The sequence below is a fragment of the Bubalus kerabau genome, chromosome 1 (genome assembly GCF_029407905.1).
Source record: "Bubalus kerabau isolate K-KA32 ecotype Philippines breed swamp buffalo chromosome 1, PCC_UOA_SB_1v2, whole genome shotgun sequence".
NCBI lineage: Eukaryota > Metazoa > Chordata > Mammalia > Artiodactyla > Bovidae > Bubalus > Bubalus kerabau.
Genome location: NC_073624.1, coordinates 218,134,424 through 218,152,555, shown reverse-complemented (window position 1 = coordinate 218,152,555; position 18,132 = coordinate 218,134,424). Strand labels below are relative to the sequence as shown.

At 37.7% G+C, this 18,132-nt stretch overlaps 1 protein-coding gene and 1 long non-coding RNA gene across 2 annotated transcripts in view; one reads left to right on the top strand and one right to left on the bottom strand.

The window, feature by feature from the left end:
- Window positions 1-2,029, bottom strand: part of LOC129632950 (palladin-like) — a 46,942-nt gene extending 44,913 nt beyond the window's left edge. Inside the window, exon 1 of the mRNA XM_055554716.1 lies at window positions 1,817-2,029. The gene's annotated coding sequence lies outside the window, so the exon portion shown is untranslated. The remainder of the gene's footprint in view (window positions 1-1,816) is intronic.
- LOC129632960 (uncharacterized) overlaps window positions 1-9,000 on the top strand; it is a 77,015-nt gene extending 68,015 nt beyond the window's left edge. The window contains exon 4 of the long non-coding RNA XR_008704776.1: window positions 8,696-9,000. This is a non-coding gene — a long non-coding RNA (uncharacterized LOC129632960). The remainder of the gene's footprint in view (window positions 1-8,695) is intronic.
- The last annotated feature ends 9,132 nt before the right edge of the window (window positions 9,001-18,132 follow it).

Genomic DNA, 18,132 nt, shown 5'->3' with positions numbered 1-18,132 from the left:
AATAGGAGCCAGAATGAGAAACATATTTGGCCCTGGACTAGTGTCAGTAAAAGTCTGTAGCCCTGTACTTATTGCTGCTTCTTGTCAGACGTAATTAATTAGTTTCTCCAACTCCTGTGGGAGAGAGCTAAATACCTCAGGGGGAGAACTCGAAACAAACACAGGGCCAGTCTCAGGGGAAATCACTCAATCTCTTCCAGTTTCAAACATAACTTTGCTAGGTCTCTTCCATGTCAGTTGGGATTCAGTGTTTCCCCCAAGGGATCAGAGTCTACCAGGGTTGAAAAGTGGGAAGACCTCTCACATATTCAATTCTAGGACTTGAAGGTTTCACAATCACCAAGTTACCTGACATGGAATAGATTCTGATGCTGAATTTCTCTTTCTGTTGTTGCTTCAGATGTTTTGAGGAGAGAGCTTTTGCTGGTCAGAATTACTCTGTGGATTTTGTTTGAACTCAAATGGAGGGGAAATTCATGTAAATCACTACCTTCTTTATATTTATCCCTGTTCTCTTTTCATTTTATAGAAATTTGTCTTTTTGGAGTAATACTGGAATAATACTGTCTCACACTCATTAAGTACTTGATACTCAAGAAACACTTTCACACATTTGTCTTGTGACCTTCAGAACAAGTCTTTAAGGAAGGCAGATGTTATTATCCCCTTATTAACTGCTAGACTTAGAAAAGCCAACAGATTGAGACATTGGCAATGATTGGTATTAAGAGTCCGGGGAGCTCTAGAATTTCTTGGTCTACTCAGCAATGTGCAGACTGACCCAGAGCCCTTTCTCCAAGCCTGGAGATTTGTTCCATTTTTATAAAATAATATATTTAAATGTTTCTATAAAAATGTATTTTAATTTTAGAAAACTTGAAAAATATGGCAGAAAAGTGAGAGAAAAAAATCAGCCACACACCCAAGTACACAAAAACAAATTCCTTTGGTTTCCTTAGGTTTTTTGACTAAATCTGTGGGCTGGAAGGAGAGATGAAACAGATATTCAGTAATGCTGATGTCTATCGACCCATTTCCCTGCATTTGGCATAATATATATTATAGACATTTTAGTTAATCTGCCTCCAAGGATCCTTTGCAGGCAGGTGTTTGTGCTAGACATTTTGAACTGAGCTTTAAAAAGTGGCATCCCAGGTAGAGACCAGCTATGCACTGTTGTCCTTTCATTACTCTTTTTTTTTTTTCTTTCCTCCACAAACCCTCTTCCTTTCCTCTGGCTATGTCAGTACAATCTCTCTTCATCTTTCCCCCTGCTAGTTGTCATTTCCAGTCTTAAAGTCACCAGCAGCATTTTTGCAGACCTTTCTTCAAATTCTGCCTGGCTTCTTCAGAGTAGAGTGAAGGGCCAGGTAACACTGATGCAATGAAAGGGCTGTTCTTTCTCTGGTATGCCATGCCCTTGACCTGGCACTGAAAAGGTACATCTGACCAAGAGGACTGCTGGAAAGTGCAGGGACTTTAGCAGCTCCAGATGTTTGGAGCCAGGAAATGTTGAGTTCCAGTTTGTCTTTGAACCCTCTCCTGTGTTTTTCTTAGTGCTTTAATAATAGATTTTAGGCAAGTGTTCTTTGACAAGTGTATGAGTGAGTGAGTGAGTGAGTGAGTGAATATATTTGGTCCTGTGAGTTGAGGTGAGAAGTCACTGTACTGACTTCCTATAAATTAAAAGCATGGGGATTATATTCCCCATGTCCTGAGCCCAAGGAATTAGAATACTTGATTTTCCTCATCTGTAGGATCACTATGATATGAGAAAACCCAGCCAACCAGCAGCCTTGGTTTCAAAGGTACTCACAGTCTCCACGTTGTCTGCTTTTCTTCTCCTGTTGTCCTCACAGGAAGAGCCCCTCGCGGCTGGGTTTGTTTGAGGTAGATCCCTGCTGTCTGGCAAGGAGGGGCATAAACTGGGATGACAGCTGTCAGAAGAGAGGCTAGGGTATCAACTGAAAGGACTGTGGAAGGGTCTCCCTATTCCACTGTATTTCTATTAATCACACTTGGGGAGTACCCATCCTTGCAACAGAAGACTGAAGAATATGTGACCCTGAGTTAACCACTGATAGTTATACATCAAATCTAAATGGAAACCAGGGTATAAAAGACAGGGCAGAAGCCAAAGTCTCATGGTGAGCAAAGCATTTTTAGCTGGAATGTAAAGAATTTTGGTATTGGCATTTCAAGGAAATTCAAGCTGCCCTTCCTCTCAATCCATAAGACAGGAGATAGCTCACAGTTGCTTGGGTCAAGATTACAATTTTACTGATTTCAGAAATGTAATATTAATCTCAGTATTGACTTTGGTGGAGAATCTATGCAGGGGTTGTAGATCTTTTTGAGGTGGTATGTGAAACAGCACATATTTTCTTTGAAACTTAAGACTTCTGTTTTACATGCCATTTGTAGATATGCTTTTGATTGTGCTGGATTGATCAATATACCTAAAATATAATAAAGAGTTTAGATCCAATAAATGGAGAAACTTCTTGTTATCATGAATAAGCTGAAAATCTCTGTGATAAGTATAGACTTTCACTCTGTCATAAATTATGATTAAACAGCAAGCTTTCTTGCGGAGCTGCTGTGTGCCCAGTACTGAGCAGCTAAATAATGCTATGGAAGAGCTAACAAAAGGAAGAAACATAGATGTCATGCTACATTTACAGTAAACTAAGTGAATCCCAAGTTCAGTCCTTAGTGTCCCTGAGTAAGTAATCCAAAAGTAAATAATGCAACAGTACTATAGTACAGTACAGTAAACTAGTAAGTACAGTTGATCGCAACTCCACATGCAGGGTATAAAATTTCCAAAGCCATTCAATTCAGCCAGTAGTTTTCGAGCATCTCATGTAGGTCAACTACCTTCTTTTCTTTTCATAGCTCTAGACTATTTCTCTGTCTAGTTTTATTAAGCTGTTTAAAAATTAAATGATGCTTTTTGGTTGACAGAAGCTGGAGGAATTTAGTATAATCCTATTTCCAGTAATAGTGCAACAAGGCAAATTGTTTTGGAATGATTCATTAGAAATATGGTCTCAAAAAAAAAAAAAAAAAAAAAAAAAAAAAAAGAAATATGGTCTCCCTCATCAAGGGATGGCATGTCCCATCAGAAGGGAAGTAATTTATGTGATGTAATCATGAGTGCTGATGGCTTAAAGGGCTCTGTTAGCTGTAGGAATATGTGACTCAGCATCTGGCCCCTGGAAACTGGTTCTTACCAGGCTGTCAAAGATCAAGGCAAGCTTCAGGTCATCCAAGCCAACTCCTCTTTAAAAAACTTTTAAAAAACAGACAAGGACCTCAAGTCCAAAGAAGAGAAACCATTTGCCAAAGTAGTGAATTACCTTGAATGCCAGAAGAATGTCAGGAAAAATTGTGAAATTTGTAAAAAAAAAAATTACTGAGAATCCTTTAGATTGCTATACATTGACTGTACCTTCTTCCAGGTTATTTGCTCCTGTAGTGATTTGTACTTTTCAATGTCTTTGAACTGTTTTAAACTCTATGAAGTTGTAGAAAACTGAGGGTAATGCAAATTATTCTTGTTTATAAAGAAGTAAACCAATTTTGCTTTGTGGAGGTGCAGTTGACCACTCCCTCCAAGAGGCTAGTTTTGCTAATTAACAAATTAATTTCAGCATTTCTGGCTATCTCTAGAACCAGTTTTTTACATTTTCTGATTCTGGCTTTAATTAATTAGTTAAATATATAGTTATATATATTATATATATATAAATATATAGTTAAATAATAAAAATTGTTGACATATATTAATTTTATATTTATCTGAAAGTCATAATTTTACCTTATAATTATCCTTCATTAGGAAGGAACTAGGATTTTAGTAAGGGCTCTCTGTTCCTTTCCTGTGAATAGATGTAGGCCCTGTTTACATGGGTTTCTGAGACGGCCAAGCTATCACTTATAAATTTTTTTGGTCACATTTTTATGTTTATGTTTATGTTTTTTTTTTATGTTTTTTTATGTTTAAAGGCCACTTGGATAACATCTTTTTATGTTTTTTTTTTATGTTTAAAGGCCACTTGGATAACATCTTTAAAAAACCTCACTGAAATGAATTTCATATAACATAAATATAACTTTATTTTCTTTTTTAGAATGTTTGTTATAACACTGACCATTTAAAAATGAACAATTCATTGACATTTAGTACATTCACAGTGTTGTACAACCACACCTCTATCTAGTTCCACAACATTTCCATCACTCTAAGTACTGATAGAACACCTTATCTATTAAACTGTTTCCCCCCACTTTTCCCTCCCCTTTACTCCTGGAAACTACAAATCTGCATTCTGTGTCTATGGATTTATCCATTGTATATATTTAATGTAAGCATAATCATATATTATGTGACCTTTTATAATCTGATTTCTTTCACTTAGCATAATATCCTGGAAATCTATGCACACTGTCCATATAATAAAAGTTATGGTTTTTCCAGTAGTCACATATGGGTGTGAGAGATGGCTGAGCGCTGAAGAATTGATGATCTCAAATTGTGGTGCTGGAGAAGATTCTTAAGAGTCTGTTGGATAGCAAGGAGATCAAATCAATTGATCCTAAAGGAAATCAATCCTGAATATTCATTGGAAGGACTGATGCTGAAGTTTCAGTACTTTGGCCACCTGATGTGAACAGCCAACTCATTGGAAAAGACCCTATGCTGGGAAAGTTAGAGGGCAGGAGGAGAAGGGGGTGACAGAGGATGAGATGGATAGTTGGATAGCATCACTGACTCAATAGACCTGAGTTAGAGCAAATTCTAGAAGATAGTAAAGAAGGTGTGCTGCAGTCCAGAATCAGGGGTCGCAGAATCAGACATGACTTAGCGACTGAGCAACAGCAACTATCCATGTTGTAGCATATATCTATAATCCATTCCTTTTTATGACTGAATAATATCCCATTGTATGAATATACCACAGTTTGTTTGTCCATATATTTATTGATAAACATCTAGGCTATTTCTATGCTTTTGTCTATTGTGAATAGAGGTACTGTGAACATGCATGACCATCTACTTGTTTAAGCATCTGTTTTTAATTCTTTTGGGTATGTATCATGGAGCAACAGTGTATAACATCATATGGTAATTCTGTGTTTAGCTTTTTGAGGAACCTCCAAATTGTTTTCCATGGAGACTGAACTATTTTACATTCCTATCAGCATTGTATGAAAGTTCCAATTTCCCCACACCATCAATGACCCTTATTATTTTCCATTTTTAAAATCATTACCACCCTACTGGGTATGAGGTGGTATCTCATTGTGGTTTTGAGTTTGATTTCCCTAATGACCAAAGATATTGCATATCTTTTCATGTTCTTGTTAATTTTGAACAACAACATCATGTTTTGAATATGCTAGGTAATCTGGCTATTAAAAGAAATCTTTGATAACTCCCATTACAATGTAACTAATTATCTCTTAATTTATGTTTTTTTAATTTAAGATTTTATACAGTAAGTTTATTAAATGATTATATAGAGAAAGTTATCATTTTTGTACAAAATTAGAGAGGATTTTTTCCGCTCCCCACATGATACTGTTTATAGGGTGTTTTCACAGATCATGCCTGAACCTTCACAGTACCAAGCAAGAGCTCTTCAGGAACTCAGAGAAACGTTGCCATGGTGATAATATCTGTCCTTGTGAAATGCCACCATGTGAGCTGTTTTATGCATTAAAGTGTTGCTTGGAGCTGTCTCTTTGTAAGATTTATTTGCTAATTTGCTTTTTAAATATGAGTAAGTAGTATATTTTAAATGATAACCCTAACAATGACTAACATTTGTTGACTATTTATTGGGTACCAGACTCTCTGCTAGGTATTTTATGTAGGTTATATCACTTAATCCTGGAGGATTTTAGCTTCTAAGAGTTGATTCTCATTTTTCTTGTCCATGCTTCTAAGAGCATCTAACAGAGTACCTGTTACAGAGCAGGTTTTCAACAAATGTCATTGAATTAATAAACAACCCTTTGAGGTAGTTTCTGTGATTATTTCATTTTACAAATGAGGAGGCTGAGACTAAGAAATGTAAAGCAGTTTTCCCAAGATCATACAGATGGGCAGTTCAGTTCAGTTCAGTCACTCAGTCATGTCTGACACTTTGTGACCCCATGAACTACGGCACGCCAGGCCTCCCTGTCCATCACCAACTCCCGGAGTTCACCCAAACTCATGTGCATCAAGTCGGTGATGCCATCCAGCCATCTCATTCTCTGTCGTCCCCTTCTCCTCCTGCCCCTAATCCCTCCTGGCATCAGGGTCTTTTCCAATGAGTCAGTTCTTTGCATCAGGTGGCCAAAGTATTGGAGTTTCAGCCTCAGTATCAGTCCTTCCAATGAACACCCAGGACTGATCTCCTTTAGGATGGACTGGTTGGATCTCCTTGCAGTCCAAAGGACTCTCAAGAGTCTTCTCCAACAGCATTAGTTCTTTGTCCAACTCTCACATCCTTACATGACCACTGGAAAAACCATAGCCTTGACTAGACAGACCCTTGTTGGCAAAGTAATATCTCTGCTTTTTAATATGCTATCTAGGTTGGGCAGTGGTGGAGCCTAAATCAGAACTCAGGCAGCCCACGCCAGAATCTATAGCAAGTTCCCTTTTAAGCCATAGTAATCAGAGCCCCACTTTCACCTCTTCCTTCCACATTCTACAGGGTGGCCAGGTATTTTTGTCAAACAGGGAGGAAGCAATAATTCATTTCAGTTCAAGAAGATATTTATTAATAGCCATCTGTGTGCTCAGACATTTGTTGGGTGTAATGTTGAGAACTGGGGATTAAGAAAATGAGATTCTATTTTGGATTTTGACACTCACTTGAATAAATTATATACTCTTTCTAGATTTTGGATTCCTCATGTGAAAAATGGAACTGGATAATCTAAGTGTGCTCCTGCAATAAACTATGATAACTTTAAGAAATGGCACTGATAAGGCAACAATGAACTCATTTGCTGAGGATAGGGGTAGTGGGGAATGTAATTGGTGTATATATCTTAATCTTTAATCAACAAGGAGTGAAAAAAGGGAAAAGGCAACAAGGTGATAGATATATGATGGCAGTGGCAGAGTGTATGATCTAGAAGAGAAAATAAGGCAACTATCCAAGTAACAAGGAAGCCTCAGCTTACCCTTTAAGATAGGATTTGTTTCTATCTTAACCCTTACCTTTGAGAAACAATCAGTTCAGTTCACTTCAGTCATTCAGTCATGTCCGACTCTTTTCTACCCCTTGGAGTGCAGCACTCCAGACTTCCCTGTCCATCACCAACTCCCAGAGCTTGCTCAAACTCATGTCCATCGAGTCGGTGATGCCATCCAACCATCTCATCCTCTGTCGTCCTCTTCTCCTGCCTCCTTCAATCTTGCCCAGCATCAGGGTCTTTTCCAATGAGTCCATTCTTCACATCAGGTGGCCAAAGTATTGGAGCTTCAGCTTTAGCATCAGTCTTTCCAATGAATATTCATGGTTGGTTTCCTTTGGGATTGACTGGTTTGATCTCCTTGCTGTTCCAGGGACTCTCAAGAGTCTTCTCCAACACCACAGTTCAAAAACATCAATTCTTTGGCACTCAGCTTTATTTATGGTCCAACTCTCACATCCATACATGACCACTGGAAAAACCATAGCTTTGACTAGATGGACCTTTGTCGGCAAAGTAATGTCTCTGCTTTTTAATATGCTGTCTAGGTTTTTCATGGGTTTTCTTCCACGGAGCAAGTGTCTTTTAATTTCATGGCTGCAGTCACCATCTGCAGTGATTTTGGAGCCCAAGAAAATAAAGTCTCTCACTGTTTCCATTGTTTCCTCATCTATTTGCCATGAAGTGATGGGACCAGATGCCATGACCTTAGTTTTTTGAATGTTGAGTTTTAAGCCAACTTTTTCACTCTCTTCTTTCACGTTCATCAAGAGGCTCTTTAGTTCCTCTTCATTTTCTACATTAGTGTGGGGTCATCTGCATATCTGAGGTTATTGATATATCTCTTGGCAATCTTGATTCCAGCTTGAGCTGCATCCAGCCCAGCATTTCATATGATGTATTCTGCATTTAAGTTAAATAAGCAGGGTGACAATATACAGCCTTGGCATACTCCTTTCCCAATTTTGAACCAGTCTGTTGTTCCATGTCCAGTTCTAACTATGCTTCTTGACCTGCATACAGATTTCTCAGGAGGTAGGTAAGGTGGTCTGGTATTCCCATATCTTGAAGAATTTTCCACAGTTTGTTGTGATCCACACAATTTAAGTCTTTGGCATAGTCAATAAAGCAGAAATAGATGTTTTTCTGGAACTCTCTTGCTTTTTCTATGATCCAACGGATGTTGGCCATTTGATCTCTATTTCCTCTGCCTTTTCTAAATCCAACTTGAACATCTGAAAGTTCTTGGTTCACATAATGTTGAAGCCTGGCTTGGAGAATTTTGAGCATTACTTTGCTAGTGTGTGAGATGAGTGCAATTGTGTAGTAATTTGAACAATCTTTGGCATTGCCTTTCTTTGGGATTGGAATGAAAACTGACCATTTTCAGTCCTGTGGCCACTGCTGAGAAGCATAATAGCCTACAGATATTCAGTATTTTATATAGCTTCTTAATGCTTTCCTTTCCTTTGTGTCTTATAACATTGCTGAGAAGTAGCTTGGTCCTTGGACTGCAAGAAGATCAAACCAGTCAATTCTAAAGGAAATTAACCCTGGATATTCATTGGAAGGACTGATGCTGAAGCTCCAATACTTTGGCCACCTGATGTAGAGAGCCAACTCACTGGAAAAGACTTGATGCTGGGAAAGATTGAAGGCAAAAGGAGAAGGGGGCGACAGAAGATAAGATGGTTAGATAGCATCATCAACTCAGTGGAGTGAATTTGAGCAAACTCCCGGAGATAGTGGAGGACAGAGGAGCCTGGAGTGCTGTAGTCCATGATGTCACAAAGAGTTGGACATGACTTAGTGACTGAACAACAGCAGAAGATTGGGGATGATAGTTGGGAAAACCAAGGGCCTAGCCAGGTTTATACAGTTGTTTAATGATTCTCAATCTTGAGTTTTTGATACTACTTTTTCCTGGGATTTGAAGAAAATGTGAAATTATTATTTTTTAATAATGTGAATTTTTAAAAAATCATTTGATTAAAAATATATTAAAATATATGCTACATGACACTTTTCCTTTGGTTTCTAAAAACAGAGGATATTGCCTAATAAAACATAATAATAGAGTACCCAAACTTCCAAAACAATGTGTTAACTTTTTAGGAAAAAGATCTTATAGACAAAAGGCTTACTTAAAGGTTCACTTGTTTTATACTTTAAATTGGGTCAAATGATCATATTACGTATTCTGCAAAGTTTAACAAGTAAAGGCACTAAACGCTCATCAGATACCTGCTGTGTACAAAGCACTATGTTAGATGCTGAAGAAATTCCAAGATGACTCCTTCCCTCAATCTTGTAAATGTTATGAAACCTATACAGCTAACCACAGCATATGATATAATATCACGAGTGCCTGAAGCTAAATCTGAAGTGTTAAAGGAAGTCAAGAAGTCACCCCTTTAAGCTACAGTGATTTAGAAAATCACTCGTGGAAGGGAAGATATGGAGCCAAGTCATGAAGGATGTATATATTAGATTAGAATGAGAGAAAGAGATGGAAAGAGAGAGAGAGATTAACAGAGGGAGGGAACAGCATGAAAATTGCTCTGGAGGAAGAATATTCTTGGTAGTTTATGGGAGTGGAGGAAAGTTTAAAAAGATGCATAGTGGGAAGTAGTGGGAAAGAGGGAGAAGAAAATAATTTGAAGTTGTGAACAAGTTTGTATACCCTGACAAAAACAGATTTTTCCACCAATTATTTCTCTGTGTGCTTATCAATTTTTCTTTCCCATTCCTGCCCCATGCTAAATAAAACTAAAGAACAAACAGTTCATCCCTTCATTGAGCAAATATTGTTGAGTACTTCCTCTGTCTCAGGTGTTATGTTAGAAGCATAAGCTATAAACTAGACACAGTCCTGCCCTCAAGGAGCTCACAGTCTGGTGGGGAAGACCAACTGTTGGTTAGAAAAGGGGTACATTCAAAGTGCTCATTATATTTGAAATGGAGCCACCTTGAAAAAGAATGATGTTGGCTGCACGGGGCTAATCGCCTGAACTCTGTTTTTAGCCCTTGGGAGCAACCTCAGGATGTGTGGCATACCAGAAGAACAGCTGCATACTATATTCTGAAAATGATGAAAGTGACGCTTCTGTTTTTCCAGACCCAGAGCAGTGACTCTGAGAAGGAGAGCCAAACTCTTTCTTTCCTGTCTTGTGATAGTGGACACATTGTTGCAAATATTTTTGAGGGGAAGTTTCAGATTTTCCTGCCTTTGTCCCAAAGAAAGGAGATAGAGAGAAGGAAAGCATAAGGGAATAGTAAACTATAAAGTCTTTTCATTAAAAAAAATAGAACTTGTCTATTGGTATTTTTTAGATGTAGCAATAGATGGTAATAATAATGATAGATGATATTTATTCAGTGCTTACTTTGTGCCAAGCACCATGATGTGGGCATTAACAGAGTAATTTAACTAACACAGTAGTCCCAAACACCAGTTACTTATTTTCATCACTTTTTACAGATAAGGAAACTGAGGTGTAAAAAGATTAAAGAACTTTCTAATGTTACATAGCTCATAAGTAGATATATGGAAAGTATATTGGAATGGGTTTTACATTTCATATTGTGCAGAGAAAATTAAAGTATATAGAGAAGAGATTGGTCTGTAGGTGTAGAGCAGAATGATGTCAGAGCCAGATTTAGAACTTGTATCTCAAGTTTATGTCTTAAAAAATTTTGTAATTCTTTTGTAATAGAAAATGTTCAGTTCAGTTCAGTTCAGTCTCTCAGTCGTGTCCGACTCTTTGCAACCCCATGAATTGCAGCATGCCAGGCCTCCCTGTCCATCACCAACTCCCGGAGTTCACTCAAACTCATGTCCATCGAATCGGTGATGCCATCCAGCCATCTTATCCTCTGTTGTCCCCTTCTCCTCCTGCCCCAATCCCTCCCAGCATCAGGGTCTTTCCCAATGAGTCAACTCTTCACATGAGGTGGCCAAAGTATTGGAGTTTCAGCTTCAGCATCAGTCCTTCCAATGAACACCCAGGACTGATCTCCTTTAGGATGGACTGGTTGGATCTCCTTGCAGTCCAAGGGACTCTAAAGATTATTCTCCAACACCACAGTTCAAAAGCATCAATTCTTTGGCACTCAGCTTTCTTCACAGTCCAACTCTCATATCCATACATGACCACTGGAAAAACCATAGCCTTGACTAGACGGACCTTTGTTGGCAAGGTAATATCTCTGGTTTTCAATATGCTGTCTAGGTTGGTCATAACTTTCCTTCCAAGGAGTAAGCGTCTTTTAATTTCATGGCTGCAATCACCATCTGCAGTGATTTTGGAGCCCCCCAAAATAAAGTCTGACACTATTTCCACTGTTTCCCCATCTATTTCCCATGAAGGGATGGGACCAGATGCCATGATCTTTGTTTTCTGAATGTTGAGCTATAAGCCAACTTTTTCACTCTCCTCTTTCACTTTCATCAAGAGGCTTTTTGATTTGAGGCAAATACTAAAGATTATATTATTTCATCTGTAAATATACCAGAATGTTTCTCTAAAAGATGAGTCATTCAGAGAGCGTAATCATAATACCATTATCTATATTTAATAATTTAGGTGAACCAAAATTATTAATATTTTAACTATAAAAATATTTATATAATTATTTAAATATAAAAATATTTAAATTAAAAAATTGGTAATATTTTGCAAACTAAAATTTGAAACTATCTTGTCTGAGTTCACATTTCCAATTGTCTGTAAAGTGTTATAATTTTTTCTTACAGTTTGTTTGCTTGAATCAGTATCCAAATAAGGTTTACAAATTACAGTAGATTGATGTACTTTTTAAGTCTCATTTAATCTATAGCTTTACTTTCCCCTTTTAAATTTTCTCATAATTCATGTTGTTGAAAAAACTCTCCTAGAGTTTCCTGCAATTTTTATTTTGTTGATTGTATTTCTGTAGTTTAAGATATTCCTTTGTCTTCTTCATTTCCTATAAATTGGTAGTTGGATCCTCTTCTTTTCATCCTTGAATCTCTTATCCACTCTTAAAGGGGACTCCATTTCCTCCTCCACTTGTTGTTGTTGTTCTGTTGCTCAGTCCAACTCTTTACAGCCTTTGGACTGCAGCACACCAGGCTTCCCTGTCCTTTACCATCTCCTGGAGTGTGCTCAGATTCATGTCCATTGAATCAGTGATGCCATCCAGTCATTTCATCCTGTGTTGTCCCTTTCTCCTCCTGCCTTCAATCTTTCCCAGCATCAGGGTCTTTTTCAGTGAGTCAGCTCTTCCCATCAGGTGGCTAAAGTATTGGAACTTTAGCTTCAGCATCAATCCTTCCAATGAATATACAGAGTTGATTTCCTTTAGGATTGACTGGTTTGATCTCCTTGTCATACAAGGGACTCTCAAGAGCCTTCACCACAGTTTGAAGCATCAGTTCTTTGGTGCTCAGCCTTCTTTATGGTTCAACTCTCACATCGGTACATGACTGCTGGGAAAACCGTAGCTTTGACTATAAGGACCTTTGTCAGCTAAGTGATGTCTCTGCCTTTTAATATGCTGTCTAGGTTTGTCATAACTTTTCTTTCAAGGAGCAAATGTCTTTTAATTTCATGACTGCAGTCACCATCTGCAGTGATTTTGGAATCCAAGAAAATAAAGTCTGTCATTGTTTTTGTTGTTTCTCCATCTATTTTGCCATGAAGTGATGGGACCAGATGCCATGACCTTAGTTTTTTGAATGTTGAGTTTTTTTTTTTTTAATTTAAAAACAGGTGCAGTGATCACTGCAGTTACAAACCACAGAATATTCTTTATTTTGCAAATTAAGACTCTGAATCTCAGGAATCAAGAGATTTCTAGGACTTTGTTTTTTGTTATGTTTTGTTTTGTTTTTTTTTTTTAGTGTAAATTTATTTATTTTAATTGGAGGCTAATTACTTTACAATATTGTATTGGTTTTGCCATACATCAACATGCATCTGCCACAGTGTATATGTGTTCCCCATCCTGAATCCCCCTCCCACCTCCCTCCCTGTACCATCCCTCTGGGTCATCCCAGTGCACCAGCCGCCAGCATCCTGTATCATGCATTGAACCTGGACTGGCGATTTGTTTCCTATATGATATTATACATGTTTCAATGCCATTCTCCCAAATCGTCCCACCCTCGCCCTCTCCCACAGAGTCCAAAAGACTGTTCTATACATCTGTGTCTCTTTTGCTGTCTCACATACAGGGTTATCGTTACCATCTTTCTAAATTCCATATATATGCATTAATATACTGTATTGGTGTTTTTCTTTCTGGCTTACTTCACTCTGTATAATAGGCTCCAGTTTCATCCACCTCATTAGAACTGATTCAAATGTATTCTTTTTAATGGCTGAATAATACTCCATTGTGTATATATACCACAGCTTTCTTATCCATTCATCTGCTGATGGACATCTAGGTTGTTTCCATGTCCTGGCTATTGTAAACAGTGCTGTGATAAACATTGGGGTACATGTGTCTCTTTCAATTCTGGTTTCCTTGGTGTGCATGCCCAGTACTGGGATTGCTGGGTCATAAGGCAGTTCTATTTCCAGTTTTTTAAGGAATCTCCACACTGTTCTCCATAGTGGCTGTGCTAGTTTGCATTCCCACCAACAGTGTAAGAGGGTTCCCTTTTTTCCACACCCTCTCCAGCATTTATTGCTTGTAGACTTTTGGATCGCAGCCATTCTGACTGGCGTGAAATGGTACCTCATAGTGGTTTTGCTTTGCATTTCTCTGATAATGAGTGATGTTGAGCATCTTTTCATGTGTTTGTTAGCCATCTGTATGTCTTCTTTGGAGAAATGTCTGTTTAGTTCTTTGGCCCATTTTTTGATTGGGTCATTTATTTTTCTGGAGTTGAGCTGTAGGAGTTGCTTGTATATTCTCGAGATTAGTTGTTTGTCAGTGGCTTCATTTGCTATTATCTTCTCCCATTCTGAAGGCTGTCTTTTCACCTTGCTAATAGTTTCCTTTGATGTGCAGAAGCTTTTAAGGTTAATTAGGTCCCATTTGTTTATTTTTGCTTTTATTTCCAATATTCTGGGAGGTGGGTCATAGAGGATCCTGCTGTGATGTATGTCAGAGAGTGTTTTGCCTATGTTCTCCTCTAGGAGTTTTATAGTTTCTGTTCTTATGTTTAGATCTTTAATCCATTTTGAGTTTATTTTTGTGTATGATGTTAGAAAGTGTTCTGCTGCTGCTAAGTCGCTTCAGTCGTGTCCTACTCTGTGCGACCCCACAGATGGCAGCCCACCAGACTCCACTGTCCCTGGGATTCTCCAGGCAAGAACACTGGAGTGGGTTGCCATTTCCTTCTCTAATGCATGAAAGTGAAAGTGAAGTTGCTCAGTAAGTGTCCGACTCTTTGTGACCCCATGGACTACAGCCTACCAGGCTCCTCCGTCCATGGGTTTTTCCAGGCAAGAGTACTGGAATGGGTTGCCATTGTTCTAGTTTCATTCTTTTACAAGTGGTTGACCAGTTTTCCCAGCACCACTTGTTAAAGAGTTTGTCTTTTCTCCATTGTATATTCTTGCCTCCTTTGCCAAAGATAAGGTGTCCATAGGTGCATGGATTTATCTCTGGGCTTTCTATTTTGTTCCATTGATCTATATTTCTGTCTTTGTGCCAGTACCATACTGTCTTGATGACTGTGGCTTTGTAGTAGAGCCTGAAGTTAGGCAGGTTGATTCCTCCAGTTCCATTCTTCTTTCTCAAGATTGCTTTGGCTATTCGAGGTTTTTTGTATTTCCTTACAAATTGTGAAATTATTTGTTCTAGCTCTGTGAAAAATACCATTGGTAGCTTGATAGGGATTGCATTGAATCTATAGATTGCTTTGGGTAGTATACTCATTTTCACTATACTGATTCTTCTGATCCATGAACGTGGTATATTTCTCCATCTATTAGTGTCCTCTTTGATTTCTTCCACCTGTGTTTTATAGTTTTCTATATATAGGTCTTTAGTTTCTTTAGGTAGATATATTCCTAAAAGTCTTTTATTCTTTTCATTGCAATGGTGAATGGAATTGTTTCCTTAATTTCTCTTTATATTTTCTCATTATTAGTGTATAGGAATGCAAGGGATTTCTGTGTGTTGATTTTATATCCTGCAACTTTACTATAGTCATTGATTACTTCTAGTAATTTTCTGGTGGAATCTTTAGGGTTTTCTATGTAGAGGATCATGTCATCTGCAAACAGTGAGAGTTTTACTTCTTTTCCAGTCTGGATTCCTTTTATTTCTTTTTCTGCTCTGATTGCTATGGCCAAAACTTCCAAAACTATGTTGAATAGTAGTGGTGAGAGTGGGCACCCTTGTCTTGTTCCTGACTTTAGGGGAAATGCTTTCAATTTTCACCATTGAGGATAATGTTTGCTGTGGGTTTGTCATAGATAGCTTTTATTATGTTGAGGTATGTTCCTTCTATTCCTGCTTCTGGACAGGTTTTATCATAAATGGATGTTGAATTTTGTCAAAGTCTTTCTTTGCATCTATTGAGATAATCATATGGCTTTTATTTTTCAATTTGTTAATGTGGTATATTACATTGATTGATTTGCGGATGTTGAAGAATCCTTGCATCCCTGGGATAAAGCCCACTTGGTCATGGTGTATGATCTTTTTAATGTGTTGTTGGATTCTGATTGCTAGAATTTTGTTAAGGATTTTTGGATCTATGTTCATCAGTGATATTGGCCTTTAGTTTTCTTTTTTTTGTGGCATCCTTGTCAGGTTTTGGTATTAGGTGATGGTGGCCTCATAGAATGAGTTTGGAAGTTTACCATCCTCTGCACTTTTCTGGAAGAGTTTGAGTAGGATAGGTGTTAGCTCTTCTCTAAATTTTTGGTAGAATTCAGCTGTGAAGCTGTCTGCACCTGGGCTTTTGTTTGCTGGAAGATTTCTGATTACAGTTTCAATTTCCATGCTTGTGATGGGTCTGTTAAGATTTTCTATTTATTCCTGGTTCAGTTTTGGAAAGTTGTACTTTTCTAAGATTTTGTCCATTTCTTCCACGTTGTCCATTTTATTGGCATATAATTGCTGATAGTAGTCTCTTATGATCTTTTGTATTTCTGTGTTGTGTCTTGTGATCTCTCCATTTTCATTTTTAATTTTATTGATTTGGTTTTTCTCCCTTTATTTCTTGATGAGTCTGGCTAATGGTTTGTCAATTTTATTTATCCTCTCAAAGAACCAGCTTTTGGCTTTGTTGATTTTTCCTATGTTCTCTTTTGTTTCTTTTGCATTTATTTCTGCCCTAATTTTTAAGATATTTTTTCCTTCTACTAACCCTGAGGTTCTTCATTTCCTCCTTTTCTAGTTGCTTTAGGTATAGGGTTAGGTTATTTATTTGACTTTTTTCTTGTTTCTTGAGGTATGCCTGTATTGCTATTAACCTTCCCCTTAGCGCTGCTTTTACAGTGTCCCACAGGTTTGGGGTTGTTGTGTTTTCATTTTCATTCATTTCTATGCATATTTTGATTTCTTTTTTGATTTCTTCTGTGATTTGTTGGTTATTCAGCAGCATGTTGTTCAGCCTCCGTATGTTGGAATTTTTAATAGTTTTTCTCCTGTAATTGAGATCTAATTTTACTGCATTGTGGTCATAAAAGATGCTTGGAATGATTTCAGTTTTTTTTGAATTTATCAAGGCTAGATTTATGGCCCAGGATGTGATCTATCCTGTGCACTTGAGAAAAAGGTGATATTCATTGTTTTGGGGTGAAATGTCCCATAGATATCAATTAGGTCTATCTGGTCTATTGTATCGTTTAAAGTTTGTGTTTCCTTGTTAATTTTCTGTTGAGTTGATCTATCCATAGGTGTGAGTGGGGTATTAAAGTCTCCCACTATTATTGTGTTATTGTTAATTTCTCCGTTCATACCTGTTAGCATTTGTCTTACATATTGTGATGTTCCCGTGTTGGGTGCATATATATTTATAATTGTTATATCTTCTTCTTGGATTGATCCTTTGATCATTATGTAGTGTCCTTCTTTGTCTCTCTTCATAGCCTTTGTTTTAAAGTCCATTTTATCTGATATGAGTATTGCTACTTCTGCTTTCTTTTGGTCTCTATTTGCATGGAATATCTTTTTCCAGCCCTTCACTTTCAGTCTGTATGTGTCCCCTGTTTTGTGGTGGATCTCTTGTAGACAACATATATAAGGGTCTTGTTTTTGTACCCATTCAGCCAGTCTTTGTCTTTTGGTTGGGGCATTCAACCCATTTACATTTAAGGTAATTATTGATAAGTATGATCCCATTACCATTTACTTTATTGTTTCGGGTTTGAATTTATACACCCTTTTTGTGTTTCCTGTCTAGAGAAGATCCTTTAGCATTTGTTGGAGAGCTGGTTTGGTGGTGCTGAATTCTCTCAGCTTTTGCTTGTCTGTAAAGCTTTTGATTTCATGGCTGCAGTCACCGTCTGCAGTGATTTTGGAGCCCAAAAAAATAAAGTCTGACACTGTTTCCACTGTTTCCCCATCTATTTCCCATGAAGTGATGGGACCAGATGCCATGATCTTCGTTTTTTGAATGTTGAGCTTTAAGCCAACTTTTTCACTCTCCTCTTTCACTTTCATCAAGAGGCTTTTGAGTTCGTCTTCACTTTCTGCCATAAGGATGGTGTCATCTGCATATCTGAGGTTATTGATATTTCTCCCGGCAATCTTGATTCCAGCTTGTGTTTCTTCCAGTCCAGCATTTCTCATGATGTACTCTGCATATAAGTTAAATAAGCAGGGTGACAATATACAGCCTTGACGTACTCCTTTTCCTATTTGGAACCAGTCTGTTGTTCCATGTCCAGTTCTAACTGTTGCTTCCTGACCTGCATACAGATTTCTCAATAGGCAGGTCAGGTGGTTGGTATTCCCATCTCTTTCAGAATTTCCCACAGT